The 13,253-nt window shown below is 37.1% G+C and overlaps 1 long non-coding RNA gene across 1 annotated transcript in view; it reads right to left on the bottom strand.

Annotated features, from left to right (window-relative positions):
* LOC104849111 overlaps positions 1–12,913 on the bottom strand; it is an 83,963-nt gene extending 71,050 nt beyond the window's left edge. Inside the window, exon 1 of the long non-coding RNA XR_776647.1 lies at positions 12,771–12,913. This is a non-coding gene — a long non-coding RNA (uncharacterized LOC104849111). The remainder of the gene's footprint in view (positions 1–12,770) is intronic.
* Between the last annotated feature and the right edge of the window lie 340 nt (positions 12,914–13,253).

The raw sequence follows: 13,253 nt of genomic DNA, 5'->3' as shown, positions 1-13,253 counted from the left end.
GAAAGAAACATTGGTAGGGGAAAGGAAATAAGGGAAAAGAAAAAGAAAAAATTATGAGAAATGAAAAATTGAAACAAAGTCTTTGTAAATAGGGAAGGGTGGAGGGGGTGAAGGGAGGGCAGGGTATGGGGAAAAAATGAGAACTATATCTATCATGTAAAGGTACAGGATCTGAATGATAAATGCAACTGCACTGTACACTTAAAAAGTGCCAACAAACTCCATGAGGAAAACTAAAGGAAACATTTTCTATATGACCTCTATCCCTTGGAGTTGATTAAGAATTACTTTAGCTCATTCCAACATCGAATTTCTTGAAAATGTTCTGTGCACTTTGAAAGTATGTATGCTCTACAATTTCTAGATTTGTTTTTAACATGACTATTTTAAAATTAAGGATCCATTGAGTTTTGTAACTTTTTCATCAATTACGTAGATCGGTGTATCAGAAATTTCCCATGTATTTATTAATATTTCCCTTGTTTGTTTTGTAAGTTTTAGTGGAGGCTGGGCTAAATGCCTTCCAGTTATTCTTACAGCTCTAATCTGGTCCAGGCCTCCTACCACCTCCACGTACATGCAGTGCTTCAGCTTTGCCTGCATTGTAGTTTAGTACCAATGGGATTTCTTTGGATGCCACATAGTAGAATGTTTTTTTAATCCAAGAAAATTTAATTTCATGTCTATTTTAAAAATTGAGAACTAGCCCATCAAATTCAAGATTTTATGGATTTATTGCTTGAAATGAAACTACATAAAAACTAAATATAAATAAAAATGTAGTGTGAAGTTAGGCAACAAAAGACTGAGGTTTAAGAGAACTTAAACTAGATAATAAATTAAAGAAAAACTTATTGCATAATAAGAAGCATATCTTAAATTGCCAGACTCTGCTCTGCACCCTGTGGGAAGACAGTAAATACACTGAAGCCTCTTTATAAAGTTATAATAGGGCCTGGGACTAATGTCAACATTATAGACCAAAATGGTTAACGATTTATTTACACTCTACATTGTCACAGAAATTATGTCTAGTGTTGTCTAGGTGCACTTAATTATTACCTTAATATGCTGACATGGCCTTTCTTAAAGTCTTGCTTTATGTATTTAAATGTATTGTTCCTCTGAAACTACTAAATTTAGACAGCTGTTTCTAAGTTGAACCTGTGCCCTGCATTTCTCTACTTCAGCTTTGGGCTATTTCACCAGCCTTAGGTGGATAACACAGAGGATTTGCTTGAAGATTTGATTTGGGAGCATTTGTGGATGTTGATTTGCCCTTCTTGGTGTCACAAACACAAGTAATGAGAATTTCCAGTGCTTGAATCATTTTATCTGAAAAAGCTTTGGCTGCAATTCTCTAATATTAACATAGCTTATATCTGCAAAGTCCTTAAAGACTGCAAAGCACTTTCACAAACACTGTTTAATTTAATCTTCACACTGCATTGTGAATAGATAAGGTATTATTACACAATGTGTGAGGTTGCCCTGGGAGAACTAGAGCTTAGATTTTTGAAGTTACAGAAATACCTTTTAGGACACTGAAAGCAGCTGGTTTATTTCAGAAGAAAATGGACTTTATCACTAGGAAGGGTCAGTCTCCTTTTGTTCTGAGGGGAATCACTGTCAAGCAGATTAAGGCAGTACTTAAACAATTCTTTGGAAAGTCTGTTATATTGAAATGTTAAGAATTTGGTTTCATAATATAAACTGAATCTATTAGCAAGATTGTAGACTCAAAAGATTTGGATAATTTTTTATGTTGAATAGTACTGCTTTTCTTTTCTTAAGATGGTATCTATTTACTTGCCTAAACTCTTCTTGACTGATAGTTGAGATAAACAGATAAATCTTATTTTATCTTTTACTTCACCTAAAACACGCTCTGAAATACAACAGTCCTAAGTATTGAGTGCACTGGTTTAACTAACAATTTCTCAAATACAGTGTCAATAAGGGCTTCAGAACCCAGCCATCAGGCTTTGTGATGGCCAAATCTGTGCCACATGGACCAGGCTACGTGTTGCAGGTGAGAGTTGGCATTTCCATGAAAAAAAAAAAAAGCATTTTCCTATCATTCTACATTCTGGTGAAGAAAATGAAATTTGGGATAATTCTTCAATATAGCCATTGTTAGGAGCTGGACTGGCTCTGCATCTCCTGGGAGCTTGAAAGGAATTTTGCAAGTAATCAGAGTGGGGTCTGGAAACTTTTAGGAGCAATTAAGATTGAAGGTGATTCATTATGAAGCTACTGAAGTTTAATCTCCAAGGTTCCTCACTTTATAGGGTCCAGGGTCCCCTCAAAGGTCTTGAGAGGAGGCTTAGCAATGTATACACATGGACTCTTTTTCTTTTCTTTCTTTCAGTACAGGAGGTAGGACCCAGAGAGCTCTACGATACATCCCAGGCCCTTTATATTTTTTTATATGGAGATGGAGTCTCACTAAGTTGCCCAGGCTAATTTTGAACTTATGATCCTCCTCCCTCAGCCTCCTGAGTAGCTGCGGTTACAGGCTGTACCACAATGCCCATCTGCCATATATTTCTTAAATTTGCAAAATTTAGATATTTTGGAGGATTTTTTTCTTACAGAAACCTTCAAAATTATATAACGTTCATCCCATACAGAATCAGGATCTGTCTTGTTCTAAGATAATCTATGTTATACTTTCATTATCACCAAGCCTTCAATATAGTTCTTCTAAGTAGGAAAGTCTTTTTGCCTATTATTTAGGAAAATGCAAGGAGATTTGGAACTAGGGGTTTATTTATCCCATTGGTAAAGGATTTGTCTAATACATGCAAAAATATGAATTTCAACCCCAGAGTAAAAAGAAAGGAAGAAAGAGAGAGAGAGAGATTGACTCCACACATACTTGGCATGGCAAGTATCCAGGCTAATGACAATGTTCTGGAGAAGTTGGTTATGGGGTACAGCAGTTTACCACCAGAAAATAGAGCCAAGCTCTGGAATGACTATTCGGAACCAGATGACTGTGGGCTTGGAAGGGAAGGTGTGGGTCAATACAAGAGTTGTCCCACAACAAGAGTTGTCCCACAACAAATGTGCTCACCACCATTTCTACATAAGTTAGAGGCAAAGGTACTTGAAAGAAGATCCTAAACAACACTGTTTATGTGAGGAAGGGCCACTGTAGTCACATTCATTTTAGAGATTATAAGAACTAATGAGAACAGAGATGAAGCAAACAACTTGAGCAAGACTGTGAAGCTAGTTAGCAGAAATTACAAGGTTAGAGCCGAATTTCCCTAACTTCACAGCCAGGTACAGCATCCTGAAGGTGGTATCTTCAGGATCTGGAGTTTCAGAACTGGATGAGATGAGGGGAGCAGCTTTAACCTCATTTTAGTTGCTGTTGTAGAGAAGCATTTACCTGTTTTCAGGAAGTGTTTCATAACATTCCAGAGTCTTGGCATGACCAACTAATTTCAGACTAGATTTTCTAATCAAAGCTCTATTACTGTGTATCACTATTTGATTCCATTCATAAGAAATTTAAAAAAGAACAAAATCATTCTGAAAATGACTAAGGAGGAAGCCAGGAAATTGGTGGGAAAGGGGGCACAGGGGACATATCTTGCTGTGTAGCTTATCACAAAGATCATCAAACCAAATCTCACTGTACTACTAACTGAACCTCAATAGCAACATAAAACACATAAGTCTAAAAAACAAGCACTAAAATAAAAAATAAGTTAAATGTAAACCTGGTTACCTTGCAGAGACATGAGTAAAGAAACACTCAAGACTCAGGGAAGGAAGACTCTTTTCTTCCTATGGCAAGGAACAATGTTTCCCACATTACCATGGGCCATGTATCTCCCTTTTATCACCTGCTGTCACTGAGGAACAATGCCATTGGCAGACACAGAATGATTATCAGTCAAAACAATAATATTATGATTAGAAAAACTGCCAAAGGTCTTCAGCAAGATCCTTTCCAATCGAAGGGTCATGTTGCCTTTCCTCTGTCCTCAGAAATTCTAGTCTTACAATCTCTCTGCTGTAAAATATGCTAGGTTCTGTGTGCTTCAGAGCTCTGGTTCTACAAGACTATCTAAGTAAAGTAAATAAAGACAATTTCTTTCATCTACATGTTTAAAAGTTGTACACTAACTACCTTATTGGTATATTTTTTAAATTAAATGTACATACTTTTTCTGATGGAAGGAAATAGACCCTTGTATAAATAAATGTCATCCCAGAGACATCCACAGTTCACGTTTAAGTGTATTTCCTTTTTGTCTTCTTTCCAAGTTGAAATAATGCTATACACTCAATTTTCCTTTTGTGTGTGTGTGTGTGTGTGTGTGTGTGTGTGTGTAACCAGGAAGAGAACACAGGGTCTTCACACTGAGGCACTTCCCTTTTCTATTTTTCATTTTGAAACCAGGTCTCACTGTTTCCCAGGTTTGGATCAAACTTGTGACCCTCTTGCCTCGGCATCTCTGAGTGCTGGGATGGTGGGCATGTGCCACCACACCTGATTCACTCACCTATTACGATATAGCATTGTACAGTAAGAATTTTCTGACACGATCAAAATCATTTTCTAACATAAGATGGGCTTGCTAGTTATTGCTCCTTTACTTTTGAATGCAATGTTAAGCATATAATTAATAAATGTCACTGCAGGGTGCTATGCTTTAAATGTTGGCTGTCTCCCAAACATCTTATGTGAAAGACTTGACTCCTAAGGTGGCATTATTAGGAAGTGGGGAAACCTTTAATAAATGGAGCTTAATGTGCAGTCTCCAGGTTGCTGTGCTTGTACTCTTGAAGGGGATCATGGAATCCCGCTCTCTCCTCTTTCGGCTCCTACTTCTGTGACTATTTGCTCCTACATGCACTCCTGTCATGATGCCACCATCTGTCACCCCCACCAGAGGCCAAACCAATGGGACTACCTGGTCTTGGATTCTGATTCTCCAAAATTGTGAGCTAAATAAACTTCTCTACTTCATAAGTAGCCTATTACATCTATGGATAGCTGACTAACACTCATGTATTTAAAGAATTCCAGGAAACCTGATTTTAAAATAAATAAAATATTTTCTTTGTAGTATTCCATTGTTTTTATTCATTTTAATATTAATATTTGAGTTGTTTCTAAGTGGGGTTTCTTCATAATGAATGGATTTTTCATGCACCATGGTATGTTCCCACTTTTTGTTGACCATATGCCTAGGGTTGGAATTGCTGGATCATAATTTTAAACTTTAGTTGACAAAGGTAAAATTTTTTCCAAAGCAGTTTTACCAATTTTCACTCCCACAATTATGCATGAGACTTTCCATTAATGGAAACATCAATAATTGTGATAATGTTTGGATTTTTTTAATTTTGCCAAAGTGATTTGTGAAGGTTCCTCTGTAGTTATTATTTGTATCTACCTGGTCACTACTTACTGATGTTTTACTAGTTACTACTAAGGTTTTTTTAACTATATTACTTCCCACTTGTAATGTTAAAATCTCTTCCTACTTTCACACAGTGAAAATCATCTCTAGTATTAATTTCTAAAATGTTTGCTGTTTTGCCTATCACAATGAGGTATACAATTCATGTGGATTTTTTGTGTATCATCTGATATAAAATCAAATTTCCTTCTTCCCACATGAATGCTCATTTGTCTCTGAAACACTATTGAAACACTGTGACTTCTCTGATGCTCTCTGTGACACCTTTTAATAAATTGTATCTTTATATGGCCACTTTTGTAGTTCTCTATTTATCTATGATGATCTATTTATTTCTTCTGATGTTATCATGAACATCATAACATATCTTCATATATGGTACAATGTCTTTCCTTTTGCTTCTCCAAAAATTCCTTCTGGCCATGATGGTACAATAAGAACTGGATTTATTTGTTGACTGATAATAAATAAAATAATGTACATGTACCAACTTCCCATAAGGAATGTAATCATTATATACTGCAAACATGTACTAATAAAAACAAAACTGGAAAAAATGGAATAAAAACTAAACTAATTCAAAGAAGAAAGAAAGGAACAAAAATGTCACAAACAAAGAATAGGATAAAGAGAAAAAAGAGCAAGTTAGCATCTATGAGGCTGAGACAAAAGGATCGCCATGAGATCTGGGACACCCTGGGCTGAAAGGTGATGAGCCCAAACTACACAGTGAGACCCTCTCAAAAAACCAAACCCAAATTTTTTATATACTTATTTACCATCAAGAAAAAGAAATGGACTATTAATTTATACATCATTGTGGATATATCTCAAAAACATCATCTATGTGAAGGAAGGTAAATATAAAGGACTTCTGATTGTATAATTCCATTTATACAAAGTTGTAGAACTATGATGTGGGAAAACAAATATCAATTATCAGAGGATGGGTGTCAAGGGAATTGACTACAAGGGGCATAGAGGTTTCTGTGGTAATGGACGGGAAGTAATAAAAGGGACTTTCCAAAGTATGGATTATAGCTATATATTGAGCATAGGAGTAAAAAAAAAAATGAGTGGATGTTGCTTTTTCAAAATTTGTTTGAAATTTATTTGAGCAAACATGTTGCTTTTGTTATCCTATAAAAACTAATACAATGATTTTTTTCAGCTTTAATTGAGTTTATTGGTACATTTTAGGGATGCAGTACAGTTACATTCATTGTTGGGATCTTGTACCTCTACATGACAAGTCTTGGTTCTCATTTTTTCCCCTTGTCCCTGCCCTCCCTTCACCCCCTCCTCCCCTCCCCATCTACAAACACTTTATTTCCTTCTTTTCATTATCACACATTTTTTTCTTCTCCCTTATTACCCTTCCCCCTACCCATCCCACCTTCCCTATACCTTTAGCCCCTTACAAAGGCTCAAATTTTAAATTCTCAGCCCAAAGCAAAAATTTCAGAAAGACTACAACAGTTCTTTGCTGGTAAAGAGTAGAAGGGGGTCACCCAGAACTCTGCCCATCTTCTTCCCATAATAAAGAATGCTCTAAGCAGGCTTACAGAGGTGGACACTGTCGGTTTACAAGGTGTTTGTTATTCCTGAAATCTACAGCATAGTCCTTTTCCATTCTGGAACCTAAAAATTCAGCATATCCCAGTAGTGTTTGTTAAATATCTACCACATACCAAGATTTATAGTAGATTTGCGAATGATTACGAAGAGGGAGCCTAAATCAGAATAAAAGTATTCAGAGTTCATCTATTTAATTAAATTACATGGATTACTACTGTTTGTCAAAGACTGAGTCATTGGACCAATCTCACAATTTTTGTTGGATGGTTCAATCATTCTTAAGATTGAGCCTATCAGGCATAACTGTCTATACCTAATCATAAAAGTCCTCTAAAAGTTTTCCTTTAAATCAACAAGTCTCAGAATATTAGGGTAGAAAACAGAAGCCAAGCTCCTCATAATGATACACAATATTCCCCCCCTCAAAAAAAAAAACTACTCCATCACAATGCGTGGCCCATAGCTTATTTCCAGATACGTCAGGACAGAAGCAGACCAGAAATAGGTTACTAAAAATAATTACTGAAATGAATAACATCAGAAATGTTATCTAAATTCCTAGAATTAAAAAACTAACCTAAATTTAGAACACTAAGCTGTTTACTTTCCTTTTTTCTACACAAGTACCAAGAAGCGTGCCTGACTTCTGCAGTCATGTGGTTAACTGTCTGTAGAAGCTGGAGATCTTCAGAACTTAAAGTCCCTGTAGAAGCCAAGAAGGTCCACTTTGGAAAGTTGGTTTGGACTCTGCCTTTTCATAATCATTTGTAGTCAACTTCCCTGAATTCCTGGTTAGAGTAACTAGAAAATCCTATCACATAAAATAGAGTTTTGTATCCTGGAGCACTGCAAAGCTCTAGCATCACAAAGCAGATGAGGACTGTAAGGCATGTTGCTTTTCTTTCCTCACAGAACAACAAAATTTCTGACACTATCAGAGCTGAGGATCTGATTGAGCTTAACTAAACCTCAAGAAGCATGAGGCAAACTTTACCCAGAAGCTTTTCCTGTATTTCGAGGGAACATGTAAACCTACATACAAGCACAAAGCTCACTGGATGAGTTCTCATTCTGGCCTCCCTCCTCTTCCAGTTTGGGATGGCCCCTCACTGTTCTCTGGACCTCTTCCTAAACAGTACAATAGGTAAAACTGAAAAGGGTTAACATATATGTGTAGGAAAGGTGAGAAGTGAAAAAAAGAGAAAGACAAAGAAATTGCAATAAGGAAATTAAAAGGAAAGGGCCAAAGGCAAAGCACAATCACCTGTTCCTTCTTGGACTCACAATGACTTCGAGTGATGCCTCATTCTCCCTGTATCCAGGTGGTGGCACTGGTGCTCTTTCTGCCTTACCCTGTGGACAGCATCTGATTTGTCTCCCTAACATAGGAAGAACTCTAGGAAGTAAAGGAGGGGCACTTGACTGCCCAGTATTGGACCTATTGAAACTCAGCTCTCTGAAGGGCCACTTCTTTGTAGCACTCTGCCTGAACAAGGGTGTGGTACAAGAAAGAAGAAGAAAAGCAATCGAGACAATTAAGGAGTGAAGCCTAAATAAAGATGGTACAGTCAGGGAGTGGGCAAGAGAGTTCTTCCATTTTTTAAGGGAGTCTTAAAGATGGTAGTTTAGAAAAATTATACCCTAAATTATGCAGATTATAGCCACCACACCTAGGTTGGTTTTTATCTATCTCAAAGATTTGTATAACTTCCAAATCTTTTATAAACTTCCTCATTGTGTTACTCTACATGTTGCCTGATTTTACAGATGGAAAGATAAAGAGAGAGACATAGATATAAACATAGATATAGATATAGATACATTTGTTTTCTTCAGCAAGGTTACCCAGTACAGTTGGTGATAAAGTTCTTTGGAGTCTTTCACTGAGTAAGCAAAGACTCTAGATAATAAAACCTCAGCTGCATGACTGTGCTAGATTCACAGGTTTCTCTAGTTAAGGCAATGAATTATCTAACTACATTACAGGTACTTTTGGAAAGTCCCTACAAATAAGCATTTGGATTAAATTTCAAAGAGACCAATTTAAACTTTCAAAGGGTCCTAGAAGAACAATCACTGGTCTTGTTCATTAAACAAATGTGACTACATCATGAACTATAAATAAAATAAAGAGCATTTGGAATCCTCCTATGTTTTGATTCATGACTAAAGCTACAGAGTTAGGATTACAAATGGACACTTTGGTGAAACAGAAAACCTTTGGTGTTGGACACACTGTGGTTTCTTGACCTCCCCCAGTCTCTATAAGACAGTTTGATATGGGGTGACCCATTCAGTCTTCCTGTAACTCCAACTTCCTCCTCTGTAAAACAGATTAATTCAACTGGATTATTCTTTAAATCTCATCCATTTCCATTGTGATTCTGCTGAAAACCTCTTTGTGAACAATATTCCTCTACCTGAATTGCTACTGACTAGAGTTGCTTTCTTGAATTGTGTATCCTTACTGTAAAGTCTACATGGAAAAAAAATGCCTACACAGGTTAGAAGCACCTGCCACCTTTGACTTCTTTGTGACTTTTTTCTGTAGCATTTTAAGGTCCCTATTGCACACTGCTGCAGGATACAAGCCTAATCATTGCCCATGGACCAGTGTCCATGGGGCTGATACATTTAACAGTGTATCTTATTTTAACATTAATCATTTCCATAGTTATCTAAAGCTCTATGTCAACTCACAGGTTTTTTTCAGACAAGAGAAAACAAGGACTGAAAAAGAGCCTTGGAGTGAAGGGCTCTTCCAGACATGAATTGTCAAGTGAAACCATGACACCCAACTGAGGTAATGTAGGACTACAAGTCATAGGAAGAGTGAAGGTAGATGTATCATTGGTAACAAAAATGATTTCTTTTTTGGCCAGGTTAATACAGTCTAAGTTGAGTTACAGTCTATTGTAACTTAGCTACATTGTGCTAAGTTAATAGTCTGGTCTGTGTAGTTGTATTCTTTTTATAAGAGAGAATGTCTGTGTCTGTAAAAGATTTGGCTGATCACTAAGCAGAATTCATTCCGACTATTCTGTTCTGGGAAGTGGTGACACACAGATTTCCCTCTTGCTACATGGCTTTGTGCTCTCCAGAACCATTAAATCACTCATTAGTCTTTGTTACTGTTCATTTTAACTAATTCTCCTGATTGAATGAGAAATTAGGCAGTAAGACATACAGCTCTGTTCTGAATTATGGAAGTTATTTAGCCAAAAGAGCTGATCTATTTGTCTGCAAATCAGATCAGTTATATTAGCACAATGGCACAAACCTTACCAAAGCACTTCAATTAAAACTTTTATTATGTCTTCTCTTTTACAGACATTGCAGTAAAAAATGCTTTTAAAAGATTCTCAAAACGGTACTGATAAAGTCAAGCTGAAGAGATACACAGCTGTTGTTGCTTGGATAATGGATTCACTCCAGGTTTCTCAGAATGCATGTACTCACACTGACAACATTTGACTTCCCTTTTGGCCTCTTTCCCTATTTTGTAAAACAACCCATTTTCCTTTAAGATAAAAAGTTATGGAAGGAATGTTTACAGGCCTCTGATAACTTTTATCCTCTGCAGCCCTATTTATGTGTTAAGCTCACACGGGCTTTTAAATCCTAAATTGTGGGACAGACGTTACTGGTTTTATGAGATTTTAGAAAAGTAAACAATGTGCATTTAAATCTTTTCTGTTATCACCTTCCCTGAAACCTTGAAATTTTCAGGTTCACCTTTGATTAAAGTGGTAAAATAAGTGATGTTGATGACCCTTATTTTGTATCGTATTTTTAGAGGACACAGTGAGGCCCACAACAAATGCTGTCTGCACTGCAGGTACTTAAAGGGGATATGAAACGCACCTTTGTGACATGTGAAGAGACACATGACTGGGAAGATAGAAAAACACAGAAAACATTGTTAAAATCTTTCTCCATTCTTACAGATGCAACTAAGGAGTTAGTACTGTGTTATATCTGTATTTACTTGAAGGCCCAGTTGCCAACGGCAGTTAAAGAGCTGTGAGAACACTTTAATACTTACGTTGTATTCCTGTTTATTATCTGAGTGACAGATTTTATTTTGAATTGACACACTGCTGTGTGAGACTAATTCCCATTAGGCCTGTATTTAACAGGGATTCTGGATCTTGCTTTTTCTATCCTACCCTAAAGATATTCAGTCTCTCTCTCTAGTTAGAGTTCAATTACACAAAACCAAATGCTGATCACTTGTCTATTTACCTTGAGCATAGTATATGTAAACTGTAAGGTAAAGAATTAGCTAGCAAGATCTGAGAAAAATAATTTGGAGCCAGAAACTTTAAACTGGTCTCCTTTAATGACTCTTCTGTAGCGTCTAGTGTTTTTCAAATATTCCATTCACAGGAAGGGATTAGAACAATAGTGTCCCATGGAAGTGTAAATATCTAGGGTGTCCTTGTCCAAACATACTGTGTCACATCAGTCTGTCTCTTGTCTTTCTTTTGCCTAGAATTTAAAGTTCGTATTCTTTAGCCCCATCTTCAAATCTTCCATCCTAAACTTGCCTCCTCCTCTCCACCACATGGGGCTTTTCCAGCAGACTTTTACTGGTCAATCTCCATGCAACTTAAACTTATTCTGACCTTAGTGGTTTGTTCACTCAATCCCCACACCTGAAATGCTTTCTTTCTTGCTCATCTACCTAAACTCTGCTCTATGTTCATGGCCTGACTCGAATCTTTCTCTGTCTTGAAGGTCTCCCGGCTAAGGGAGCACAACCTCCTGTAAGGCACCAGAGCACATACCACTCAGCACTTTCCAAGGAACAGCGCCATCGGTGTCGCCTAGAAAATGCAGAATCTCAGCCCCACCTCAGACTACCAGTTTCAAGCGGCTCTGTAGCAGCATTCCTTTAGAGAATTGAGTGCACATTAAAGTTAGAAAATCCCCATTGTTGTTCTGATCTGAGCTTCTTTTGACTCTTTTATAGCTGCTTTAGTGGCATGGCTTACTCTATTGCATTGAATTATTACTTTTTTTAAGGTGACATTATATTTTATATTGATACATGTACAGTCTCATGGCCTCTTAAAGAAAATTTGTGAGTCAATTAACAAACATAACTTGGATATCTGTTCAAAAATTTAAAATCTGGCTCAAATTTTTATGAACCGGAAAACACATTAAGAGAACACATCACATGGCAGTCAAAATACCCTTAGAGAGAAGTGGCAGAAGGCCCCCTTCCACCTGTTAGCCTTAACAGAGACACCTTAGCTAGGCAAGGGAGGTCCACAGAAAGATCCTGAATATTAGAGACCCAGAACCCCAGCAAAGCACTGACAAATAGGACACTCAGATGCAGAGTTTTGAACCTCCAAGAGGCTGCCTCTGTCCTCCAGATTTATATATATACATATACATTTTTTTTTCTGAACTAGGAATTGTGGCCTTCAGAGAAAGGAAGAGAGGATGACCAAGAAGACTGGTGTTCCTTACTGTCTCAGAGGAAGTGTGAGGGAATTAGTTATTTGAAGGATGCCAAAGACATTCTTGAGTTGGGTATGGGGGAGGCATGATGGTGAAGGCACAAGGGAGGCAATATGGCTTAGGTAGCAACATTCGAGATTAATTGCTCTTGGTGTTGGGTGTGTGTGTGTGTGTGTGTGTGTGTGTGTGTACTTTGAATATGGGAATGATTTCAAGCATTCTGGAAAGCTGGAAAAATGTCACCTATTGTTAACAAATGTTTCCACTTACTTTATCAGTTGCATATTCTACTTCTTTTGTTTCTTTCTCCCTCTCTCTCTCTCTCTGTCACTGCTCATCTGCTTGTATTATGCATCTATCTGTTTTTTAATCATGTAAAAATAAATCACATATCATATCCCTTTACTCTTCTGTATTCCAGTGTGGATGTCTAAGAATATGAAAGTTCTATTACATAACAACAGTTGCTATAGCTCGACACTTCACAATTTCCACAGCTTTCCCATTGTGACTGAATCCATCTTGGCACTATTTCACCCTCAAGATAACCACTTCCCATTTGATTAATATCTTTTCCTATTCTGACCCTTCAACATTTCTCAGTGTGATTTACTGTTGTGAGTAAAACTTCAATATTACACCAAGTTTTTCCAATGAGCTCTTGGCTCTGCTATGTTCCCATTATTCCCTCAACCAGACTAACCTAATAACTGGATTATGGCAATGCAAAGCCTGGGATAGTCACATAAAGTT

The sequence above is a fragment of the Fukomys damarensis genome, unplaced genomic scaffold, assembly GCF_012274545.1.
Source record: "Fukomys damarensis isolate Sample0158 unplaced genomic scaffold, DMR_v1.0_HiC HiC_scaffold_1, whole genome shotgun sequence".
In the NCBI taxonomy this organism is placed as follows: Eukaryota; Metazoa; Chordata; class Mammalia; order Rodentia; family Bathyergidae; genus Fukomys; species Fukomys damarensis.
Note: the sequence above shows the minus strand (reverse complement) of the source record. Positions and strands in the feature narration are given on the sequence as shown.